Raw genomic sequence first — 26,504 nt, forward strand, 5'->3', positions numbered from 1 at the left:
TGTTCTTCCAGAATTAACTCATTGCTTTTGTTTTTCTTTTTTTGAGGCAACAACAGAGGTAGTCATTATTAAAAGAACTGAAATAAATCTCCCAAGTCATATATCTGAGGAACTGCATAATTAAAAATGGCCAATATTTCTAGAGGTCATTATATGTCAAAAACACTTCTGTATTAGGTACTTCATCTTCTTTTACTCATAATAGCTCTAGAATTCAGGTAATATGACTGCCTATATTTTATAGATAACATGATCAGAGTTCACCATATAGACTGCCCAAGGTCACACTTGAACTCAATGGAAAATCATGGATGCAAATTCAAACAATTTGAACAGCTTACTCAAGAAGAGAAAGTTGAAAAACAAGACACTACCCCAGAAAACCTTGGGATGAGATTATAATAAAAAACTATTTTCAATAATATATGGTAATTATGAACATATAGAAAAGCTAATGTACAGTGGAGCCCAACAATCATTACATAATCAAGACCTATTTTAGTAAGATTAGGAAAATGGCATCTGGAGGGTGTCAGAGAGACTTGAGTGGGAAAAGGATGTGTTGGGGTGAATCCACACACTTCCTGATGATAAGAATATACATTGAAATTGATGAAAGTGTTACTATTTGAAATAAAGACATTTTCTTCATTTTCTTTTAAGATATATACCATGTGATTCCTTGCCCCCAAAATGAAAAAGACCAAACAACTATATATTAGCATAAGAAATGCTGTTTTTTCTGAAGTTGGCCTTGGGATCTCAGCCAAAACCCTCCTTCTTCTCTTCCACATCTTCACATTCCTTCTCTACTCAGGCTTAAGACCACCGACCTCATCATTGGTCTCTTGGCTCTAATCCACCTGGGGATGCTGATAATTATGGGGAACATAGCTACAAATGTTTATGTGTCTCATGATTTTTGGAATGACACAAACTGTAAATCACTTTTACTCATACAGGTTTTTTCTCCATTTGTGCCACCTGCCTGTTGAGTGTCCTCCAGGCCATCACCCTCAGCCCCAGAAGCTCCTGCTTGGCAAAGTTCAAAGATAAATCCTTACATCCGACCCTGTGCTTCATTGTGTTTCTGTGGGTCTTCTACATTTCCTTGATTGCTCACTTCTCAATCTTACTACTAACATCCCCAGTGTAACCTCACGTGTTCTTGTATTTATTGCTGAATCCTGTATTATTTTACCAATTAGTTATTTCCTCAGGCATTTATTTTCCATATTGGGTATATTCTGGGATGTCATTCTTATAGGGCTCATGGCCCTCTCTAGTGAGTACATGGTATCTCTCTTGTGCAGGCATAAGAGGCACTTCTAGCACCTTCACAACCTATCTCCAAAACTATCCCCTATAGAGAAAGGGCCACCTGGACCATCTTGCTGCTCATGAGCTTTTCACCCTCATGTACTGTTTGGATTGTATTTTCTCATCCAGAAGCACTGTGTGGAGCAATGACCATGTATCCAGATGATGGATGTCCAATCCCTATGCCATAACCTGTCCTTCCTTGCTCCTCTGAACACACGGAGAGTCCATAGCATCTCATGAGAGGAGGGACTAAGGAGGCTGCACAGCGGGTCCTCAGTCAACCTCAGTTTTCCTATGGAAATGGGAAACTAAGGCCCTGGAGGAGCAGAATCTGAGGTCACATTTCTGAGCTCACATTTCTGGCTCAGGAGCCCTAGGGCCTCGCTCCCTGCTGTTTCCACAGCGACCTCTGACAAGATTTCCAGACAGGAAGCTTCAGCCTCAAGGCCAAATGTAGGGTTTGGTAGACCATGAGAGAATGAAATAGTATGCACTAAGTATATTCTTCACAATTGTCCTAATTAATGATATAGGATGGCAGGTAAATAGCTATTGATCTGATACCTTGTATCTTTCACCTTCTTTTTAAGATCTAAATCTGGTTATATCATCTAAATTATCTCTTTTTTTTGGTACCAGGAATTGAACCCAGGGCCACTTAACCACTGAGCCATATCCCCAGACCATTTAGAAAAAAAAAAAAAATTTGTTGGTTTTTAAACTTGAGACAGGGTCTTGCTAAGTTGCTTAGGCCTTGCTATGTTGCTGAGGTTGGCCTCTGAACTTTTGATCCTTCTGCTTCAACATCTTGAGTTGTTGAGATTATAGGTAAGCACGACCACACCCAGCTCTAAAGTATGTCTTTTTAGGGGTTGTGTTAGTATGTCTCTGTTATTAGTAATATCTTTTTTAAAATTTTTATGATATCTTTATTTCAGCCTCATTCATCTGATTGATAATTTAGTTAGGTGTACACTTAGTTGTTTTCTCTTGGTACTTTGAAAATTTTATTTCATTATAGACTAACATCCCTTTGATGCTTTGGAAAAATATGCTATGAATTTAATAAGTTGTTTCTTCGTAGGCAATATCTTTTACTTTTGGTTGTTATATCTCAGGGGTTCTGCAATTTTACTTTGATATGTTTGAGATTTCTTTTTTCACTGCTTGGAATTCAGTTTGCTTCCTGAATCTGAAGGTTCTTATCTTTAATAAGTTCTGGAAGATTCTCAACATTCTCACCACGAGGAGCCATTATTTCATCATGAACTGTTGTTTGATGTTATTAACAACAGAGACCTTTTGTTTTTTCTCTCCATGAATTCTCATTAGGGATATGATAGACATTTATAGTCTATCTCCATGTCTCTTAAACTTTCTTTCATTTTTTTCTGTCTCTGAACTGTTTTCAGCCTCTCAACCCACTGTAGATTGAAACCAGGGGCACATCCTGTTCTCAGTAATTTCTTTAGATCTGTCTTCCAGTTTACTAATTTTCTTTTCAATTGTGTGCAATCTGCTTTTTAACCCAAACATTGGATTTAGTTTCAGTTACTCTTTATTTCTGAAAATTCTACTTGGTTTCTTTACAAAGTTGCTTAGTCATTTTTTAAAAAGTTAGTTTTGTTTCTTGTGTTTTTTAGTTTCTGTCTTATTTAATCATTTAAATAAACTTATTTTATTCTCTAACCAGTCATTCCAACATCTGTATGGACTTCGTGTCTGTTTTAGTTTCTCTTGATCTGCTCATGGTGGGTTATTTCCTTGGGTATTTTATAAGCATATTTTGGGTACTTATGTTTAGCTTTTGAAATCCTCTCATCTGTGGAATTCTTTGAGAGCTGGGTTGAAGGTGCATCTATGCCGTGAGGATTTGTATTTGTTTCTTCCAGATCCTTAATTAAGCATTATCAGTTACTTTCCTGACGTGAAGTTTCCTGAATTTTGCTATAAAGTGGAACTTTTAAACTCATATAAGGGAAAATTTAGTTAAGAATTCTACAGACTAATTTTTATTTTTCTGTCTATGCCAAGCCAAGGCTAAAGTAAATATTCTGCATGTTCCCAGTATGTTCTTGAGGATATAACCCCTTTGAGTTACCAAGATCACAGACCCATCTTCCTGAACAGGTCCAAGGCCTTATCTTTGCTCTCTTGTCTCCTTTACAGCCTTTAAAACCATACAGATTTCTTTGATAAGTAGGTACTCTCAATCTGAACAACCATGGTTTCTCTGCCCTGCATACCACTCTGGTTTCCTTCTTGTTTGGGTTAGTGTGAAGTTTGGAAGACTACCAAAAACATTCTTCTTCCTCTTCCTCCTCCTCCTCCTCTTCCTCCTCCTCCTCCCCCTCCTCCTCCCCCTCTCCTCCTCCCCCTCCTCATTTTTCAGTTGCCATGTTGTTTCTTGGTTCTTTTCTCTAAATATATCAATTGAGTTTTTTGCTCTGCCTCCTGAGATTACCTCTCTCCTTTTCCACTATTGTCTGCCTAGTGTCCATCATGATTACTGCCTCTCTCATTCACTAGCCTTCTCCTCTTGCATCCCTATACTCTGTTCTCCAATTAGCAGTTTAGTGATCTTGAAGTATAATAAGCCAGATAATATCACTGCTTCACTTAAAATCTTTTAGTGGATTCTTGGAATGAATTGCAGACTTCCTACTATGGCATTCAAATTTTGGTTTTTGTTCATTTGGTTTTTGGTGTTTTGGTACTGGGGATTTAACCCTGTGGCACTTAACCACTGAGCCTTTATTAATTTTTTTTTTAAATTTTGAGACAGGGTCTTACTATATTGCTTAGGGCCTTGCTGAGTTGCTGAGGCTGGCCTCAAACTTGGGATCCTCCCACCTCAGCCTCCTGAACCTTTGGGATAACAGGCATGTACCACCACACCTGGCTACATAGGCTTTCTTAACTGACAATGGAAACCTATTTTCTCCTACGGCCTGTAATGCTTTCCTTTGGATGTTTCTCATGGCTTAAAGGTCAACTCTGAAAAGAGGGCTTCTTTGGCCACTCTATCCAAAGTAATCTCCCTCAGTTTTTTCCTCATACCAGATATTAGTACTTTAATTACTCTTTTCATATTTGTAAGTTTCACAAAGACAAGGTGAGTCATGTTCACCTGTGTCCCTGATGACTAATGGGTATCCTATATATTAGACACTGAAATGTGTGTTGAATACATGAATACATTCATTGACTCTTGTGGAAAAAATAAAGAAGCCTTAATCTGCGAAGAGTTGGGTTTAAATCAGCAGCAAAATGTAGTGAGAATTTGTAGGTTAAAAAAAGAAATAAAAAGCAAAATGGAGAATGGATGAATTTCCAGAAACAAATGTATTGGATCAAATATGTCAGCAATCCTCTGGCAGCTGTGACAGCATCATCGGTATGCACAACCTGACTGGAGACAGTGCAATGCTGAATTAAATGAGGAAATGGCTGTCCTTCTCAATACAAAGACCATCTCCACTCCACCCACCCAAAAAAGGCAGGGTGTGTGTTGTGGGGGAAGCAGTAATCATGATTAAACTACAACTCCCAGGATCCCCGCGCGAGCCCGCCGATTGGGAGGTTGTGCACAACTCCGTCCCCCGATCCAAGGCTGCGGTCAGGGCGGGGCCGTGCTCTTGCCCCGCCCCCCGCTCACCGCCCTCGCCCTCCCCGAGGGTTGTGGCCACGCGCAGCGGCGGCGGTTGTTCCGCTTCCCCTCCGGCCCGGGCCGTCGCCATTGCCGAAGGCTCCCAACCTCCCCTCCCTGGCGCCGCCGGGCTGGGTCGTAGCCCGGCCAAGCTTACCAGCGGCTGCACTCCCTCGCGGCTCCTCCCGCCCCGCCGCGCTGTCCTGCCCGGCTCTCCACTCCTAGCACCGCGCACTCGCCCGGGGCAGCTCCGCAGCCCGCCAGGAGCTCGGACCAAGGCGCCTCGCCGGGGCGGGGACCTTTCCTCCCCTGGGGTAAGTGTGCAGACAGGCCCGCTTGTCCCGGACGCGGGCCGTCGCCCTCATCCCTCCCTTCTCCGCGGCCTGGCTGGTGGGAGCGGCCTGGGACTACGGACCTGCCCCGCGAGGTCCGGGAAGTTGCCACCTGCGAGCTGGGGGCCCCGACTCCTGGGGCGGTGGCTCATTGTCTGCTCCCTGGGGCTGTTTTCTTCTCGGCTTTAGCCCGAAATGGGAAGCTTGCTGGGCTGCCAGGGCTGGCTCTTCCTGGACCCAGCCCTGTTCTGATCGTGGCTCTACTCTTGGTCTTGCCTTCCCTCGCGTTTCACCCTCTCCCTTTTTTTCGGTCTACTATCGCTGGACGGGACCTCTCGGAGTTGGTTCCTTGATTTTTTCCCCCCCTTTATCTCAGCTCCACCTTGCTATCTCTGTTCGCTGCAGTTTCACTGCTCAGGATTGTTGTCCCAGTTCTTAACTCTTCTCAACTGTAAGCTCTTTTTGCTCTAGTTCACATTAGTAGAAACAGTTTACCCGGGAGTTGAGGGCCTCCGCTTAAGAATAGAATTTTCGGATCTTCTCACAGTGCTTGTTTGATCTTCTGCCAGGAGGTGAATATTTGCTTCTTTAGGTAACTTAGGTGAAGTTGAGATTGGCTTTTCACCATGTTTGGCTTTCTTTGAAACAGACGCGCCTGCACGCATAAGACGTTGCCACAAATTCCTCGGTGTACTCAACCTTTTGACTGATTGTTTAAAGATATAGTCACCCGAAGAACTGAAGTGTCTAGAGTAATTGCCATTGTCAGTTGGTGTAAGTTTGCCCCCATCCAAGTATTTTTAATGGGAATAACTGAGTAGTGTGAGCATGATTTGTTGCCCCTTTGATAATAACCAACTCCCATTAATATAATCTTAGTGCAAGTGATCTGTAATTTTTCTGTTTTATTTTTTAAACTTTGTAAAAAGACAATCAAAATGGTTAGGCCTAAAATTAGACTACGACGAGCTGTATTTTGGATCAAGGTTGTGCACGTCACGTTTTTTTCCCCTGCTGTGTTGACTCTTCCGCTCTTATAAGTAGGCAGGATATTGAAATGTACAAGAATTTGCTCTGGGGGTTTTGCTTTTGTAGGGTTGTCCAAAAGAATAGCATTTAATAAGTTAGATCGGGATGAAGGCGGTGAACAGTAATTTTTAAAGCAGGTTAAAACTTGTCAGCTTTGCCAGAAGTTGTATGGCTATGTAAAACATTCATGTTCCTCTCTATATATATTTCTCCCCTCCTCCATGAATGAAAGACTTTTTCATGTTAGAGATATTGATTTAAGGCAATTCTTACTCTTTCACCCTTGGCTTTTAAGTCTTTCTAGCTATTAATTAGCTAAGAACACTGATTTACATTATGGAAACTGAACCTGGGTGTTCGCCTATAATATATGTAGGTCTTAATCTGACTTTCAGATTTTGGTGAAAGAGGTTGACCTAAATTCAGTGTGTTTTGTTTTCACTAAATACCCCACTGTTACCTTTCTCTCCAATAGGCTCTGGAAAAATAGCTTAGTACTAGGTTCAATACTGTCATCATTTATACCAAATATTAGTTGTCTGTAATTTATCAGGATGCCTTGTTGGCCTGAGGGATTGAGGTGTAGAAATGTAGCAGTGTGAAACTTGTTCTGTTGATACCAACTTCTCTGCCACTTATTTCTATAAACTGTTTTGTTTGTTTTATATTTGTTTTGAGCTGATGTCTCACTGTGTTATTCAGACTGGCCTCTTAACTCTGGGCTGGAGCCATCCTGCTGCCTCAGCCTTTGGTGCACCGAAACTACAGGCAAAACTCACCCTGCTCTCTAGCCGCAAAAGCAGATAATTTGTATTAAGACTTCCATGGTTATTTCACTTCCATTAGAGTCTTGATTCCAGGTTTGCCATCATTCAGAAAGAGTGTTATTATTTTGGCCTTGGTGACACTTAATGCCAGTGTTGCAAACTCAAACTCATAAAGTAACTGTTGAGTTTGTAGTGGTATATGTCTACTAAACATGTGGTTCTTTGATCTTCATGATAGGTTTCCATGTAGACATGGCTAACAGTTTAGTTTGTATTTCTTTTCAATTATGTTTTAAAAGAGGGAACTTAGAACTTGTTCTGATAGCTGAGCATAAACTTTCAATTTTACTTTTTTAAAAAATGAGAGAACTTGTATAAGTAGCCAAGGATAAAATAAAAGGTACTGATAAATTTTTCCTGTCTTTAATCTGTCAGTATTGGTTATTTCAGTAATGGTGTTCATGTATACATTTCTTTTGGCTTCCTGAATTTTCTGTTTTTGATTAAACTGGGCCATGTGCAAGAATTAAGTCCTCAGGGATTTGATCATTTTATCAAAACCCTTTCCAGTTAGAGGGTTAATTAAATACAGACTAATCAGAGGGAGGGTGTTAAGTTACTTGGAATTTGTTCTTATGAGTTCTTCCTTTTTCCTTTCCATAAGTAGGGAGGAGGGAAATAGCCCCCATTGCCTCAAATACTAATAGTTTTCTTCCAATCAAAATAGTTTCACTACTGATTCTTAGATCACTAGCTGATTATAGTCTGATCATTCATTCAAGATTCTAGAGTTCAAGTCTTTTATCTGTGTTATCTCATATTGGTATGTACTCCTTATATCCTAAGCACTTACGAATTGGAGGCCTGGATTTGAATCTTGGCTCCTCTTCTTGATCCTGGGTAAGATACAGTTTCTTTTCAAAACTTAGTTTTCTTATTTATAATATGGGGATAATAATATAATAATATAATATTAATTTCATAGAGCTGTTTATGCCAGTTTAGACAATGAAGATAAAATACTTAGCAATTGCAGGGATTAAGGTGTGCACCACTGGGCCCAGCAGTCATAATTAAATTTAAAAATTATCTTTCAGGAGAATAAAGTTAATTTTACATGAGAAAAAAATAAAATACTTCTACTTTTGAAATAAAATACAGTTTTTTTGAAAATAGTTTTTCTAATGTAAAAGGATGCATATTTCTTATGAAAAATTTGGAAATAGTGAAAACAATTAACAGGACAAAATCATCTTAATCTCAGCTGTCAGAGATAACCTTAATAACAGACTAGAAATGTGTATTTTTCTATTATTTTTAAAATAAATTCAAAAGTAGTAAATGCTCATTATGAAAGGTTAGAACAAGTTGATTATAATTAAACAGTTAAAATTATTCCTTCCTCACTTTCTAGTCCTATTCCTTAGAGGTATCTACCCACTATTAAAAATATTATTTAAGCATTGGTGTCACATGTTGTATATTTTTTACATTTATTTTAAAATTAAAAAACCTGATCATTGTGTATTATTTTCCATATTAATATGAATAGTTGCACTTCATCTTTTTGTTTTTGACAATCAGGAAATAGATGCTCCATTATATGGTAGTAATTAATTAATTTTATTTGCAGTACTAGAGCGGTAGATCCCAGGAACATTCTGTCACTGGGCTATATACATCCTCAACCCATTTTTATTATTTTTTAAAATTGTGAGACAGTATCTCACTAATTACCAAGCTGGCCTGGAACTTGCAATCCTGCTGCCTCAGCTTCCCAAGTAGCTGGAATTGACAGACGTGTGCCACCATACCAGCATCTGGTAGTTACTTTAATTGTTCATAATCATTTGTTTGTTTTGAACAACTAAAACTAGAGCCTTAATGAATTTCCTCACGTCTTTGTGCATACACATTTGTGCATTTCCATAAAGAGAATTTTTTAAACGTGCATTTTAAGATTTGGTAGATTCTAAATTGCCTTCCCAAAAGATTTTACCAATCTATACTTTCTTATTCATATTTCCTTATTGAATTGTAGTTCTTTACACACAATAGGTATTAGTCCTTTACGTAATAGGTATTAATTCGTTACTAAGATTGTTGGAGGGGGGGTGTAGTTTAGTATTGGTAAGAGCACTTGCCTAGCATGCTCAAGATCCTGGATTCCATCACCAGCGCTGCAAACAAAAAATTCTTCCCTATCCACCTTTATAAAGCACATTCTTCTATATTATGGTACTTTTAATAATTGTTGTTGGTTATTTATTTATTTATTTTTGGTACTGGGGATTGAGCCCAGAGGTGCTTTGTTTATCTCTGAGCAACATCTCCTCCCCCCTTTTTGAGATAAGGTCTCACTAAATTGCTGAAATTGGTCTTGAGCTTTCAATTCTCTTGCCTCAAGACTCCACAGTTGCTGGGATTATAGGCCTATGTCACCATGCCCACAGTAATTGTTTGAATCCTCATCCTTCTGTTATGTTGTTGTTGTTCATGGTAGGGATAAGAGAGCTTAAAATAGTTTGTTACAGAAATAAAATATAGGTGTAAAAGTGTTTTAGGACTGTGGTGTGAAAATTAGTATTATTATACGGATTGGAGGAGGAAATATATATTTTTTATTGTAAGCATCACATTTTCTAAAAAGGGAAAATGCCCCTTTTTGACCCCTGCTTCTCATCTACCTGATTAATCCTCACCTTTCAAGTCTCAATTTTTGTGTGTAGCTTTCTTTGAGAATTTTTCTGATCTCACTATGATTTAGATATTATATATTTTATCTTAACATTTTAACACATAATCTTTATGTTCTGTGTGTTGAAAGCATGAGTTACTCATTTAGAAATAAGAGTTATTTCTCATTTGGGGCATTTTTTTAGTTGTAGATGGACACAATACCTTTATTTAATTAATTTATTTTTATATGGTATTGAGGATCAAACTCAGTGCCTCATGTGTGCAAGGCAAGCACACTACCTCTGAGCTATAATAATCCCAGCCCAGTTTGGTGCACTTTTGAATTCTTCCTTAACTTCTTTCTGATCAAGCTATTACATTGGTAATTTGTTTTTTTATGTAAACATTTAAAAGTTTCTCAAAAGATAGAAGGTTTTACACTCAAAATACAAATTAAAGTATACTTTAGCCTTAAAAAATTACTATTTCTTTAAGTTCTGAGATTATTTAAAAATTTTAATCTTATGAATGAGCAAATTGTTCTATAATAAAAGCAAGCAATAGAGATGGGAAAAGCATTTAGACAAAAATCTTAGGTGCTCTAAAGAGCAATTTACTAAAGAATTGGCAGTTAGATTGGCAGATATAATAGTGGCAATCAGCTAAATTTTTGATAAAGTTTCTGTATTGTAAATTCTTTTCAAACCTTGTACTCTTCTTGTTAAAGATTTGGAAAAAATAAGGTTTAAAAAAAATTACCTCTTATATTACCTGTAGATAACTACTGTTGATACTTAGGTGTGTTTCTTGCCAGTAGTTTTTCTCCTTTTACTTATGCGTTTATTATACTTTATTTTTATAAAATCAGAATAATTTTGAATAATTGACTTTCTTTTTTACTTAATGATGGATCTTGAACATTTCACTCTGTTCTCCTTTAAAAAATGTTTAAAAATTATTTTTGTTAGACTTTTCATTGTGGGGTTGTACCTTAATTTCACTAGGTGATAGTTTTTCTTTTAACTTTTTTTTTTTTTTTTCTGGTACTGGAGATTGAATTTAGGGGTGATTTACCACTGAGCAATATTCCCATCCTTTTTTATTTTGATACAAGGTCTTGTTAAGTTGCCTGGGCTAGCCTTGAAATTTAGATTTCTTTCACTTTAATCTCCTCAGTTGCTGGGATTACAGGTTTGTGCCACCATGTCTAGCTTCTTTTTAACTATTGATAGGAGTATTTAATACTAAAAATTTCTGTTAACTATAGGTATCCCGTAGGTCATAGATTGTGAGGATCCAAAATTCTACTCATGTTAGTCATGAATAAATAATTTATTGAAAGGATGGATGAGAATCTTATACAAATTTAGTTTTATTAAGAGTAGGCAAAAGCTGGGCATGGTGGCTGTCATTTGTAATATCAGCAGTTTGGGAGACTCAGGCAGTAGAATCACAAGTTTGAGTCTGAGGCCAGCCTGGGCAATTTAGCAAGATCCTGTTTCAAAAAAAAAAAAAAAAAAAAAAGCATTGGTGGTAGAGCACCTTGGATTTAATCCCTAGTACTTCTGTAATTACTTATATTATTTAGGAGTCACTACAAATGAGTTATTTTTGAAAATTTAATTTTCCCTGGTCAATTTTTTTAGATTTTCACATTTATTATTGTATAAGTTTTTGTAATATTTTTTTGTCATTAAGGTCTTTTATTAGCAATTTCATTATTTTTATTTGATCCGTGATTTCTGCTTTTCTCTTTATTTACTCTTGTTCTTTCTTTTTGTTATATTTTTTCTAATCTAATGAATTTTCAGTTCCTTTTAAAAATAAAAAGTTTTAAAACTCTTAATTTGCCTCTTGAGTACAGCTTTGGCTGCACTCTGTAATTTTACATAAATGATGTTCTATTCAGTACATTCCAAACAGTTGATAGTTCCAGTTTTTTGTTGTTGTTGTTGTTGTTCTTCGCTTGTTTTCTTAATTTGTTTGGTATGTTCTGTTCTGGAAAGCTTCAAACAAGTTGCTGTGCAATAAGTATGTGTTTATCGAGTGAATATTTCTAATTTTTAAAATTCTGGGTGTATGTTAACCAATAGACTTTGTTATATATAATAGCAGTTTTAGGTTCACAGCAAAATTGAATACAGATCAGAGTTTCCATATATCTCATGCTCCCTTCCCTCAAGCCTCCTCAACGTTAGCATCATGTACCAGAGTAGTTCTCTGAATCAACATTGACATGTCATTATCATCCAAAGTCCATAATTTACATTAGGGTTCACTGTTTGTGTTGTGCATTCTATGGGTTTTGACATATGTATAATGATACTTATTCACCCTTATAGTATCGTACAGAATAATTTCCCTTCCTCAAAATTCTCTGTTCATCTCTCCTTTCCCCAAACCCTTGGCAGCCAGTAATCATTTTACTGTTTCTATTGTTTTTCCTTTTCCAGAATGCCTTATAGTTGGAATCACACATTATGTAATTTTCAACTTGGTTTCTTTCCTTTGCGATATGCATTTTAAGTTTCTCTATGTCTTTTCATGACTTGATTGCTCATTTCTTTCTAACACATCCATTATCTGGGTTTACCACAGTCTATTTATTGATTTTATATTATTATTATAATTTTTAATATCTTTATTTATTTATTTTTATGTGGTATTGGGGATCGAACCCAGGGCCTTGTCTGTGTTAGGCGAGCACTCTACCACTGAGCCACAACCCCAGCCCCTATTATTATTATTTTTTAAATATTTTTTTAGTTATAGTTGGACACAACTACATTTATTTTATTTATATACATTTTATGTGGTGCTGAGGATTGAGCCCAGGGCCTTGCATGCGCGAGGCAAGTGCTCTACTGCTGAGCCCCAACCCCGCCCCTACCACTGTCTATTTATTCATGCAATTAATTATTGAAGGACATTTTGGTTACTTCCAAGTTGTGAAATTAGGAATGAGGCTGCTATACAATATCCATTTCTATGGTTTTTTTTCCCTCAGTTTTTCAATGTGGCATAAAATACACTTCAGAAAATTTACCTTTTTAACCATTTTTAAGTGTATACAGTGGTATTAAATATGTTCATAATAATGGATGACTATTACCACCATTGATCTCTATAACTCTTTTCATATTGTAAAACTAACCATATCCACTAAACATAAACTCCCCATTCTACTTCCTGTCTCTTATAATTTTGACTATTCATATAACTGGAATCATCTAGTATTTGCCTTTTTGTGACTGGCTTATAGCATGTTTAAAAATCATTTCTTTTTCCCAGGCTGAATAATATTTCATTGTATGTGTATACCATGTTTTACTTACCCATTTATCTATCAGTGGAAACTTGGATTGCTTCTACATTTTACCTGTTGTTAATAATGCTGCTATGAACATAGATGTACAAGTATCTCTTTGATACTCTATTTTCCAAAGTGGAATTGCTTGGGCGTATGGTAAATCTATTTTTAAGTTTTTTTGAGGAACCACCAAATTGTTTTCCACACTGGCTATACTTACATTTCCACCAACAATACAGGAAAGTTCTAGTTTCTCTATATCCTTGCTATACTTTTTATTTGCCCCTTCCAATTTTAAATAGTAGCTATTCTGATGGGTATATGTTGTCTCATGGTAGTTTTGATTTGCAGTGCCCTAATGATTAGTGGCATTCAACATCTTTTCATGTGCTTATTGCCATATGTATGTATTCTTCAGAGTAATGTTTGTTCAGGTTCTTGCATATAGGTTTTTGTGTGGACATAAGTTTTCAACTGATTTGGGTAAATATCAAGGAACATGATTACTGGATTGTATAGTAAGAATACTTTTAGTTTCGTAAGAAATCCAAAGCAGCTATACACCATTTTGCATTCCTACCAGCAATGAATGAGAATTCCTATTTCCCATCTTCTTGCCAGCATGCTGTTACCAGTGGTTTAGATTTTAGCCATTCAGGTGTATGTGAAGTAATAACATTAGTTCTTAAATTTTCAGTTCCCCAATGATTTATGATGTTGAGTATCTTTTCATATGCTTTGCCATCTATATATTTTTTCTTTTTTTCTATTTCTTTATAAGTATACTGATCTATTATTTGTGTCATTGTTCTTTTTTTTTTTTTTTTTTTTTTGTACTGGGGATTGAACCCAGGGGCACTTTATCTCTGAGCTACATCCCAAGTCCCTTTTATTCATTCATTTATATTTTGGAGACAGAGTCTCACTAAGTTGCTGAGACTGGTCTTGAACTTGTGATTCTCCTGCCTCACCTTCTCAAATTGCTGGGATTATAGGCATGTACCACTGTACCAGCTATCATCTTTGGTGAGTAATTATATCTTTTGCCCATTTTTTAAAATTGAGTTCTCGTTTTCCTATTGCTGAGTTTTAAGAGTTCTTTGTAAATTTTGGGAAATAGTCCTTTTTTGTGTATTTTTTTCTTCATGTGTGGCTTATCTTCTCGTCCTTTGACTCTGAGTTTTTCATACATTTTGATGGCAGTATTTGGTGCAGGTATAAGTTCTGTGCCGCTTAAGGTCTTTGTTATGGATTATGCTTTATCAACAAAAAATGTGTTGCTTAATATTTTTGCATCTTATATTTTGTCTTAAATTCCCATCTACTTTCTTTGTCCTGCATACTACTAAAGTTTATCTTTTCTTGCAATTTTGTTTTTGTTGTGTCTCTTTTTAAATTACATTTGGACTATATTTTAGTCCAAAATGGATACTTAAGACATTCATGCTTATTGTCATAATGATTGCTGGCTTTCTGATGTTTACTTAATGTTTTCTTTTTTATTATTATTATTTTTGCTGTTGCTTTGTTTTTATTTTTAAATTTATGTTGAATATATGTAATAAAATTATCATCTCTGCCATTTTGAAGTCTTTGGCGCGAAGTACTTTTACACTGTAATGCAGCCATCACCATTATTCATCTCTCAAATGTTTTTCATCTTCCTCAGCTGAAACTTTGTGCTTTCTAAACACTGCCCATTCCTTCCTACTGCTAACCTGTAGTGTCCTACCTCTAATCTATTTTCTGTCTTTATGATTTTCATAAAAGTGGCATTATACATTAATTGTCCCTTTCTGTCTGGTTTATTTTGGGTAGCATGTTTTCAGGGCTCATCCATGTCGTAGTATATGTTTGTACTTCATTCCTTTTTGAGGCTGAGTAATATTCCGTTGTGCCACATTTTGTTTATCCGTTCATCTGTTGGTGTTTTCTGTTTTCATAACTTTGTTCTATTTACATAACTATGTGAGTTATTGTTGGTTTGCTTCTATTTAAAATATTTGGAATGCATAAATTCTGTATTTAAAGTATACTAGTTTAAGTGAATTCAAATTTGTTCTAAATTGAAAAAAATTAAACATTTCTGATTTGTCTGAAAAAGAAAATTATTTTGATTCTCCCTTTATCTGAAGACTAGTTTTTTTTCCCTAGACCCTCTTCATTTCATCCTCTTATGCCTTCCAGGATGAGCTTGGGACCCAGGATATTGTTAAAATATATTTTGTATTTAGTATTTTTAACTTCATCTTCTTTCAGGACTTTTTTCCTAGTAATTACATTCAGTGCTAACACATTATTTAAACTGTATTTAGGTGGGTTGTCAGTTTTCTAGGTTTCAAATTTAAATTGATTGATCATATATATCACCTATCATACATTTTAAAAAATTGTTTTTTTTTTTTTAGTTACACATGACAGAAAATCCATTTTTTTAGAATTATATGTACATAGACTATATCTTACTCTAATTAGGACCCCAGTTGTGTGGATGTGCATGCTGATAGGATTCATTGTATGTTGTACATTTTCATATGTTATATATTTTCAACTAATATTATAGTAGGAGTACTTGGAAGCCATGCATAAAATTATCAAGTCATTGACTTCCTCAGAAATTCTGTCAATGTTGTTCTGTGTCAACTTGCATTAATCATTTGTTTCAGGCTGTCCTGTCCCGCATTCTTTCTTTTTCCTGTGCCATGATGGTGGTAGGAATTTTCCTTTTTCTTTTTATTGAAGTATTTCAACAGATCATGTCTTGTAAATGTTCACTATTGTTGCCTGAAATACTAGTTTCTCCTGATTGACATACTTTTTTTTTTTTTTTAATTTCCAGAAATACCTTTGGTTGTTACTTTTGTTTCAGTTGTTCTTTTTCTTCCTTGAAATCATTATAATTGTGGGCTATGGCTGTGGCTCAGTGGTAGAGTACTTGCCTAGCATGTGTGAGGCACTGGGTTCGATTCTGAGCACCACATATAAACAAAGTTCCATCAATAAATAATAAAAATGTTTTTTTTAAAGAAAACATTGTAATTGTTAAGTTGGCTTACCATTTCTGTCCTCTCTGTGAGCTGCTCAAATGTTTGCCCTTATTATCACCTTTGATTTTCATTTTTTATCTTCAGTATTGATTTTATTTCTGCTGTTGCAGTTTTAATTTTTTGCATCCTTTTAAAATTTATCCTCTCTTTCCTTCTCCTCCTCCTTCCTCATGTTTTGCCTCATGAGTTTGTAGTCCTTCTGCCTCAGCATCCCTGGTAGCTGGGATTATAGGTGTATGCACATGGCCCCCTTTTCTTCTTAAATTACTCTCATTTCATCTTGGTCTTTTATTTCAATATACACCTGTTTTATAAAGTTTACCTAATGTTGGGAAGTTAGTTGGTTTTGGGCCCTGCTTCCATGTGAAGAGTAATCTTTCTTCTTCCTTGTGCTGATTTATTTTTTTGTTGGGATCATTGTATTTTTTTCCTGCCTATTCATCACTGAATAATAATTGTGCATTTGTTAGAAATGTTTGTGAGTTCTTCTTGCCTTTGCTGTTGACTGTGGTTCTGGATGAAACTTGCTTATGTGTATGTTGAGAGTTAAAAACACAACCTATCGCCTGATTCCCAATGAATAATGGGCATTCGTCTAATATGCAGTTCTAGTTAGGGTAATGGGATCTTATCAAAGTGTTTCTTATCAAAGTGTTTCTATCCGTGTAACTCTGAACTGACATAATATATAAAAATCTTTGGTTTCTAGAATGTGCTACACTAAGAGCTCTTCCTGGTTCCAGCTGGTGTAAGGTTAGAATCAAAGCAAGCTGTGTTACACTTTACTTTTTTGATTACGCCTCTCAGGAAGCGATGTGTTTGTCAGTCCAGGTTTCTGCTCTTATACAGCTCTGCCTGAACCTTACATATACACAAACACTTAGGTATTTTTTATTTGTTTTCTGGAACATGCATGCCATTCTAATGTATGTAGAAAAATCAGAGAAGATAAGGAACTCTGGTTGCTACAAGAACTGCCTCTGCATAACCGTGGATGTTTTGACTAGTTTGTTCCTTTGAGAGTGACATTGAGTCTCTAAATAAAGGGATGGCTAGTGCAGAGGGATAAGGTATCTTCCTATCTTCTTTTAGGCAGAGGGTTGAACTTCATTTTATGAGGCAGAACATGGTTGGTTCATGAGTCTTTTTCAGTTAAGTTTTAATGACCTTATAGCTAGTGGGAATACTCAGAGGTCTGGTATAAATTGTGTTCATTGAAATCTGGGACAGACTACATGAGTGACTTTGATTTGATACCATTATTCACTAGAATGAGTCTGTTCCTTTGTTTTCTTGCACATGTAAGCACATACTCTACCACTGAACTACACCTGAAACTCTGTTCCAGTTTTTAAGACTTAGATTACCACTTAAGTAATCAAATCAGTCTTTTTTTAAAATATATTTTTAGTTGTTGATAGACTTTTAGTTTATTTATTTATATGCAGTGCTGAGAATCAACCCAGTGCCTCACACATACCAGGCAAGCGCTCCTGCTGAGCTACAGCCCCAGCCTCTCAAATCAATCTTGACCTTCATCTTTCACTAAAAGATTTTACCTGAGATTGAAAATTATCACTTTAACAGGGAAAAGTTATCTTGTCCCAATTTGTATATATTTGATATTCAGTGAAGTTGAACATTTCATATATTTATTGCTCCTCCTGTGCCCTCACCCATTTTTCTTTCTTTATATTGGAGATTTAACCCAGTGTACCCTTTACCACTGACCTATATCACTAAGTTGCAGGGCCTTGCTAAGTTGCTGAGGCTGGCCTTGAACTTGTGATTCTTCTGTTTCAGCCTTGTGAGTTGCTGGGATCACAAACATGCACCACCACTCCTGGCCCTTTTTCATTTTTTAAAATTTATAAATTTTTTAGTTGTAGATGGATGGACACAATACCTTTATTTAATTAATTTATTTATGGGGTGCTGAGGATCAAATTCAGTGCCTCTACATGTAAGTCGAGACTACCACTCTCAGCTACAACCCAGTCCCCATTTTTCCATTTTGAATTGCCATTCAGAGTTTGTGGCTAAACTTAGACAAGCTAGACTTAATAGTGTTTAATGCATTTCTTCTTTCTACATTTTTTAGTAGTCTTTGTTGTTATTTGCCTGTTCTCTCCCCATTCTCTACTGTACAGATAGTACTAAAGCATTTTCTGAGCCTCATCAATTTAGTTTCGTCATGCTTGGTCATGTTTCACTTTTTAGTGTGGTGATGGAGCAGAGGCCAAAGGAAAGAAGCAATAAATAAATAAATAAATAATAAAGATCACATCTGAATTACACAATTTCTTTACTCCTGTATTTTCTCTGTATACAGAGACCTCTCTTTGCCTGGCAGATTCCTTCCCATCTTTCAAAAGCCAATCTGATTTCTTTGTCTATTTACTTATTTATTTACTTACTTACCTATCTATCTATCTATCTATCTATCTATCTATCTGTTTATTTATTTTCTTTTTCTTTTTTGTTCTGGGGATTGAACCCAGGGCTTCAGGCATGCTAGGCAAGAACTCTACCAATGAGCCACATCCCCAGCCCTCTGGGTTTTCTTCCATTGGATTTCTTTGATCTCTTTCAGCTCTTACTTCATTGCTGAGTGTTATATGTTGCTCTTTTCCCCCTGACTGACCTCAAAACCAAGACTAACTTTTTATTTTATCTTGTAGTATGAGGCCTTGGACCTTGTGAACAACACCCCTGAACTATATCAACCCTTTATTTCCTTTTTTCTTTTTTTAAAATTTTTTATTTATTTATTTTTACTTTTTAATTTTTTATTAGTTGCTCAAAACATTACAATTATCTTGACATATCATACATTTGATTCAAATGGGGTGTGAATTCTTATTTTTCCACGTGTACAGATTTCAGTATCACATTGGTTTTACAGCAACGTTTATACATACAGCCATACTAGTGTCTATTGTATTCTTCTACCCTTCCTAACCCCCCTCCCCTCCCCTCCCCTCCCATCACCTCTCTTTACCCACTCTACTGTGAGACTTTTCTGTCTCTCTTTTTCTTCTTTCTTTTTTTTATTTTTAAATTTTATTTGGAGACAGTGTCTCCCTAAGTTGCCATGGCTGCCCTTAACCTTGTGATCTTCCTGCCTCAGCCTCTGGAATAGCTAAGATTATAGGTTTACACTATAATGTCCAACTAAGACTCAAGTCTTTGATCTCTCATACCTGTTACGTTTTAGGCACCAAGTAAATATTTGAGGGCTGGGGATATAGCTCAGTTGTTAGAGTGCTTGCCTCTCATGCACAAGGCCCTGGGTTCAAATTCCCAGCACCACACATACACACGCGCGCGCACACACACACACACACACACACACACACACACACACACAAAATATATTTGAATGAATGAATGAATTAGGAAAAACTTAAGAATTCTTATTATTTCCCCCTAAATATGTTTTTTAATTTATTGTTTCTTATTCTAGTGTGGAAATGGGAAGAAAGCAGGAATCTCTGTTTGAGGTTTTTATAATGATCACATACTACTTTTAAGAATAAAAACAAGCTGGGCACAGTGGCACACACCTGTAATCCCAGCAGCTCAGGAGGCTGAGGCAGGAGTATTGTGAGTTCAAAGCAGCCTCAGCAAATTAGTGAGGCCCTAAGTAACTTAGCAAGACCTGTCTCAAAATAAAATGGGCTGAGGATGTGGCTCAGTGGGTAAGCGACCCTGGGTTCAAATCCCTGATACCAAAAACAAGCAAACAAAAAGAATATAAACAACATTCCTCAACTTCCAGGTGCTTCCAATTGCCCAGTATCTACAATTTTCTGGGCCCATTCAGCATAGTCTTTATTTGCTACTACTTGCTACCATAACAAGATTATCCTTACTGTCTCACAAGCTAGGTTATACTTATTGTTCCTCCTACCTGGAATCCTATCTTCTGGTTAGGAATATGATCTCTTATAAATACCAAGGGATACTTGTATTGGAAATTGAGTAGTGAGAATTTAGACTATTTAAAGTCCTGGTCTCATCTTGAACATATGATTATTAAGGTGTGAGGTTTCTGGATCTGTTTTATCAAAAGTTAGGACAATTAATTAAATGTCCCATTTCCATTTAATTGTCCTCACTTTTTAGAATAGTGACCTTCAAGAAGATAGTGAATGTGTGTGTCTTCTCGTTTTCTGGACCTTCATTACTCTAAAGAAGAAGAAACCCTTTAATTCTTATGCCTTCACAAACAAAATCTGTTAATTCACCAATTTATTTGTTCAACAAATAATAACTCATTGCCTACTCTGGTCTAGGCACAATGCTATGTATTAATAGAATGGTCAACCAGATAATTCACTGAGTCTGTGCTCTCAGAGTTTATACCATAATTAGAGAAGACACATTTGTTCATCGAGATGAATGTTAAGATAAAGGAAATAGCTAGGCAAGGTGATGTAAGCCTGTAGAGGCTTGGGAGGTTGAGGCAGGAGGATTGCAAGTTCAAAGCCAGCCTCAGCAAGTTAGCGAGGTCCTAAGCAACGTAGTGAGAACCTGCCTCAAAATAAAAAACAAACAGGGCTGGGGATGTGGCTTAGTGGTTAAGCATCCCTGAGTTCAATCCCCAGTACCAAAAAATAAATTAAAAAAAAAAAAGGGACTGGAGATGTCAAAGGTTGAGTACCCCTGCATGCAATCCCCTTTAAGAAGAAGAACAAGGGCTGGGGTTGTGGCTCAGTGGTAGAGCACTCGCCTAACTCGCGAAGCCCTGGATTCGATCCTCAGCATCACATATAAATAGATAAATAAAGATATTGTGTCCAACTACAACTAAAAAATAAATATTAAAAAAATAACGAAAGTTACTAGCAAAAATAAATAATCCAGGCAGCAGTTTTTGTTTTTTAAAATGATGACTGTTGTCAGCCTTCTTTTCACATGAAGTATAATAGCATAGAATGTAGGACAGCTAAGAAATCATGAAAGTGATTCTATTTCTGAACATAATAAAAACTATAAGTGGTTTTGTCACCTTCAAAAGTAATCTCATTGAAAAGCCATGTGGTTATTCCAGTGATGCTTCCATTTCTTCAAATCATTTAAAAAACTCTTTGAATTGCTCTTGGACCATCATTTTGTTTTCTTTTTTTGGTAGCAGAGATTGGACCCAAGGGCGCTGAGCCACATTTCCAGCCCTTTTTATATTTTATTTTGAGACAGGGTCTCACTGATTTGCTGAAGCTGGCTTTGAACCTGGGATCCTCCTGCCTCAGCCTCCCAAGTCTCTGGGATTATAGGAGGGCACCACTATGCCTGTTAGAGTATCTACTTCACCAGAGACAAACTCATCATCTCTGCCTCAGTGTCCATCTTAAATTTGATGTGCCTGCCTCCCATTACTTGCTTTCTTTTCCTCAAAAACTCACTTAAAAATTTTAAGACTGAGATATAATTCAGAGGAGATCAGGCACATTCAGGGTGGTATGGCTATAAACAGGACTGAGATATAATTCATATGTGATAAAGTTCACCATTTAAGGTGAATTTTTTTTTGTGTGTGTGTATATTCACAAGATTGTACAATCATCACCACTAATTCCAGAGTATTTGAATCACCTCAAAGAGAAACTCCTATTCAAGAATAGTCACCCCTATACTCCTAAACAAGCTATAATCTGTTTTTATCTTTAAATTTACCTATTTGGACATATATATCCAATATGTGGTCTTTTGTGACTGGTTTCTTTCACTTAATACAATGTTTCCAAGGGCCATCCTTCTTGTAGCATGAATCAATACTTCCTTTCTTTTTTCCCCCTTTTAGTGCTAGGGATGGAACCTTGGGCCTCCCACGTATTAGGTAAGCACTCTGCCAATGAGCTATACCCTAAGCCATTTTCAATTTTTATTTTGAGACAGTCTTCCTAAGTTGCCCAGAAGACCTCAGACTTGTCATAGTCCTACCTCAGCCTCTTGAGTAACTGCAATTACAACCATGCCCAGCTTTCATTCCTTTTGTTATCCAAATAATATTTCCATAGTATGAATAACATTGCATTTCATGGATCTTTTCATCAGTTATTGGATATTAAGGTTGTTTTTTTTTCTTTCTTTTTTTAACCGTTATGAACAATATTGCTACGAACATTTATGTACAGGTATTATCTTTCTGAAAAGTTTGTTAGATAAGTTATACAGCTAAAATTCATATATTTTAAAACCAAAAGTAGAAAGCTTCTCATACTATTCCATTTATAAGGCTTAGCATTGTCAATTTATTTTCTGGTGAAGATTCTGAAACAAAGTGGGTTATTATTTGTTTATAGTGCCTTTAAACTAATGAAGGTCTCTGGGCTATTTTTGCATCATTATTTGAATTAAAAGTTTATAAACATTTGTTGAAAGTATTATGTTGTACATAGATGCAGAGAAGTATGGAAGGTGTTCCTTGCCAGCCAGTTAGTATTCTTTTTAAAAAAATTCCATTTTGAGACAGGGTCTTTCCAAGTTATGAGGCTGACCTTGAACTTGGATCCTCCTGCCTCAGCCTTCCAAGTTATTAGAATTACTGGTGTGTTCTGCCTCACCTGGCAGTTAATAATTTTGTAGAAAGAAAGAAGTAAAGTTAGAAAGCAGATGATCAACATTAAAGGACGTGTGTAACTATCATATTGATGGATGGGACTGTATCATTCCAGGTCTAGTCAAAAGCAATTTGAACATGAAAAGAATGATTGACTGACTTTTAACAGGGGAATGGCAGGATTATGAAGAATTAGCTAGTAAAATGTAAATAGAACATAAGAAATTAAGAAGTAAGAAATAAAAGAACACAGGAATGACAAAAGCAGTGGCTACTACCACCAGGGTTGAGATACAGCACCCAGAGACAAGCCCTCCCTCCTTCTAGTTATAAGCCCTGAACCTTGTGGGAGAGAGTATGGTTGTGGATCACTGTAATAGCAGAGAAATCTCTGCCATTTAGTGGTTTTGTGTTGGCCATAGTTGCTGGACATCTGCCTGTAGGATGTCATGGAAAGCTGTTCACAGTTAACTCTGCTACAAAACTGCACAAGAGGGGTAGGTGGGAATAGGCTGCTGGAATGGGGCTCCACCTGAACTGGGTGCTGCTGGCCACCTTGTCCTATTGGAATCTGACACTGGAGGAACCACCTGCCTCTGAGGAGTTTGGTGGAACCAGGAAGTAAAATTCTTTTTTCCCTGAAATGTTTCCAGCGCCCTCTACTGACAAAACTTATTATTGTGCTATCTGGCCAAAGAAAAATACAGGCCCTTTTCCATTTTCAGAGTAGGCCAAAAGGATGATGTGGAATTGAGAGGCATTAGATTAGTAATCTGCATAGGAATGGCTTAAGTTCTGTAGGATCTCAGAGGAGTAGAGATCATGTCAGGTTATGGCAATAAAGGAATAAGCAGTGTATGAGAGAACTTGTAAGATGAATAGATTGTTTTTTTGAAATTAAAAGATAACTTACTGTTTTTCCTCAAAAAAGGAAAAACATTCCACTCCATTGTCTACAGGGAGGTATCCAGTGTTAATCACTCAATAAAATGTGGCCAGTTAGTGGGTATGGTGTGGTGGGAAAGCTTTCTACGATGGTGCTTACTGCTGCTTTTGTATCTTTGTTTACATAAAAAAAAAGTTATTGAGATGCTAAATTTCATAAAGGAATACTCTGAGGAGCTTTCTGTCTTTTGCTTTTGAAACTATATGAAGTTTATTTGCAGAATTTTTCTAACAAATTTGTCAAATAGAAAATAGGTATTGTTTTGGTGTTTTTCAGGTGATCATTAAGAAGAGATTTTCTTTTCTTTTTCTTTCCCAGGGATTGAATCCAGGTGCACTTAACCACTGAGCCACATCCCCCAGCCTTTTTCTGTATTTTTATTTAGAGACAGAGTCTCACTGAGTTGCTAAGTGCCTTGTAAAGTTGCTGAGTCTAGCTTTGAATTCAACGATCTTCCTGCCTCAGCCTCCTGAGGCGCTGGGATTACAGGCATGCGCCACTGCATCCAGCTAGAAGAGATTTTCTGATGGAACATTGTATCTTTGAATTTATCTCTTCCTTGACCCCAAATTTTCACATGATTGCTCTTCTTTTTTTTTTTTATTCTTTTTTTTTTTTTAAGAGAGAGTGAGAGAGGAGAGAGAGTGAGAGAGAGAGAGAATTTTTTTTTTTTAATATTTATTTTTTAGTTCTCGGCGGACACAACATCTTTGTTGGTATGTGGTGCTGAGGATCGAACCCGGGCCGCACGCATGCCAGGCGAGCGCGCCACCGCTTGAGCCACATCCCCAGCCCCATGATTGCTCTTCTTAAGAACAGGGTTCTGTACATGAGCGGTGAAACTCCATATCATGTACAACCTAAAAAATGGGAAGTTATACTCTATAATATGTCAAAATACATTCTGCTGTCATGTAGAACTAAAAAGAAAAAATAAAAAATAGAAAAAGAAAAAGATCAGGGTTCTAGCTGACTCTTGCCAGCAATATAGAAAATTCTCCTTGAGCCACATACCTGTTAACACTTTTATATTTGGTCAGACTTCTTAATGGTTGTCATCATGGGAGATATAAAATGGTATCTGCTAGTAGCCTTAATTTATTTCCACAGTTTCTGAGATTGGGCATATTCTCACGTATGTGTTTATTCTTTGTCGTCTTCTGTGAAATGCTTGCTCTTGTCCTTTGTTCGTTATTTATTGGATCACTTATATCCTTTATCCAAGATATGATACATTTTTATCAGTTACTTTTGTTGTAATCCTGGTTTGTAGCTTTGTATTCTACAATCCAGAATGTAGTCATATTTAATAGTCTTTTTCCTCACAGTGCTTTCTAAACATGAAGATATTTTCCTATATAAAGATATACTTCTATGTAATCATCTAAGAGAATTTTAACTTTAATATCAAATCTTTGTCTAAAATTTTTTTTGTCTGATATAAGATAGTAGTCTCTCTTTACCTGGATTCCCACAACTCAGAGCTTGAACAGAGGGCTTATGTAACTTTACCTTATTAGGAATTTCAGAAATACTTGTGATTGAGAATGAAGTAATCATTTTCTTTCAATTTATGTCTATTTTTTAATAGTAAGTTTTAAGAGTAAGTTTTTCAACCTGACTCCTAAATAAATGAAACTGGAATTTTTTTTTGGCCTAGAGGCAATATGAAATAATTATTGGGATGTTAAATATACTAGGAACCAAGAATGTTTGGGAATTTCTGTTCTAGGAAATTCACATTTTTATATGCTATTGTAAATGGTATCTTTCCTTCATTTCATTTTCTGTTCAACATACAAAAATTCAATTGAATTTGTGTGTATTCCTCTTTGTCCTACAAATTTGCATTTATCCTGATAATTTATCACTTAGTGTTCTAGTCAGTTTTTTTCACTGCTGTGACTAAAGGATCTGACCAGCACAACTGTAGGGAAGGAAAAGTTTATTTGAAGGCTTGCAGTTTTAGAGGGCTTAGTCCATAGAAGGCGGGCTCCATTCCTCAGGGCTCCAGGTGATGTAGAGCATCATGGCTGGAGAGTGTGGCAGAGGGAAGCAGCTCACATCAGGAAGCAGAGAGAGACAGACTCCACTTCAAACACAAATATATACACCAAAGCCATGCCCTAATTCCCACCTCCTCCAGCCACACCCTATCACTTCAGTTACCACTCAGCTAATTCCTATCAGAGGATTCATTCACTGATTGGGTTAAGACTTTTATAACCCAGTCATTTCTCCTCTGAGCCTTCTTGCATTGTCTCACACGTGAGCTTTTGGGGGATACCTCACATCCTAACCATAACACTTAGCCTGCATTTTGTAGGCAATCATTTGCAAATAATGACATTTGTTTCTTCTAATATAACATACCAAGAGAGACAAAAGAATTAATGATAATAATAAATTTAAAACTCTTCAAAGCACTTTTCACATCCTGGAATCTCCCATCCCCATTCAATGTGAAAGAATAGGTAATATAGATTATTTAGTGATTGAAGGAAGGAACTAAAAGGAAAAGTTGAATTGGCTTTCAATAGACAGCTTAAATAGTGGCTATATATATATATTTTTTTTCCTAAAATGACTAACATTATTTATTTGAAAAACACATTTTGAATTTTTATGATGTATTTAATAATTTACCAGGTGGCTTGGAGGAATTTAAAAAGACTTATAGATATAGTGTCCTCTCAGAGAATTCAGGAAAGGAAATCTGATACATAACAATAGATGATAATAGGGGCAGTATCATAATTTGGTATTTGCTAAATGTGTCATAATAGTGAAGATCCCATTGTGGATGTCATTCTCTGAACAAGTAAAAAACAGAAGAAATGAGAATCTTCAGCACTGC

At 36.4% G+C, this 26,504-nt stretch overlaps 1 protein-coding gene across 1 annotated transcript in view; it reads left to right on the forward strand.

The window, feature by feature from the left end:
- The first annotated feature begins 4,977 nt into the window (after window positions 1-4,977).
- PAK2 (p21 (RAC1) activated kinase 2) overlaps window positions 4,978-26,504 on the forward strand; it is a 73,515-nt gene continuing 51,988 nt past the window's right edge. The window contains exon 1 of the mRNA XM_081300850.1: window positions 4,978-5,286. The gene's annotated coding sequence lies outside the window, so the exon portion shown is untranslated. The remainder of the gene's footprint in view (window positions 5,287-26,504) is intronic.

Source organism: Spermophilus citellus (genome assembly GCF_964194105.1).
Source record: "Spermophilus citellus genome assembly, chromosome: 7".
NCBI classification, from domain to species: Eukaryota; Metazoa; Chordata; class Mammalia; order Rodentia; family Sciuridae; genus Spermophilus; species Spermophilus citellus.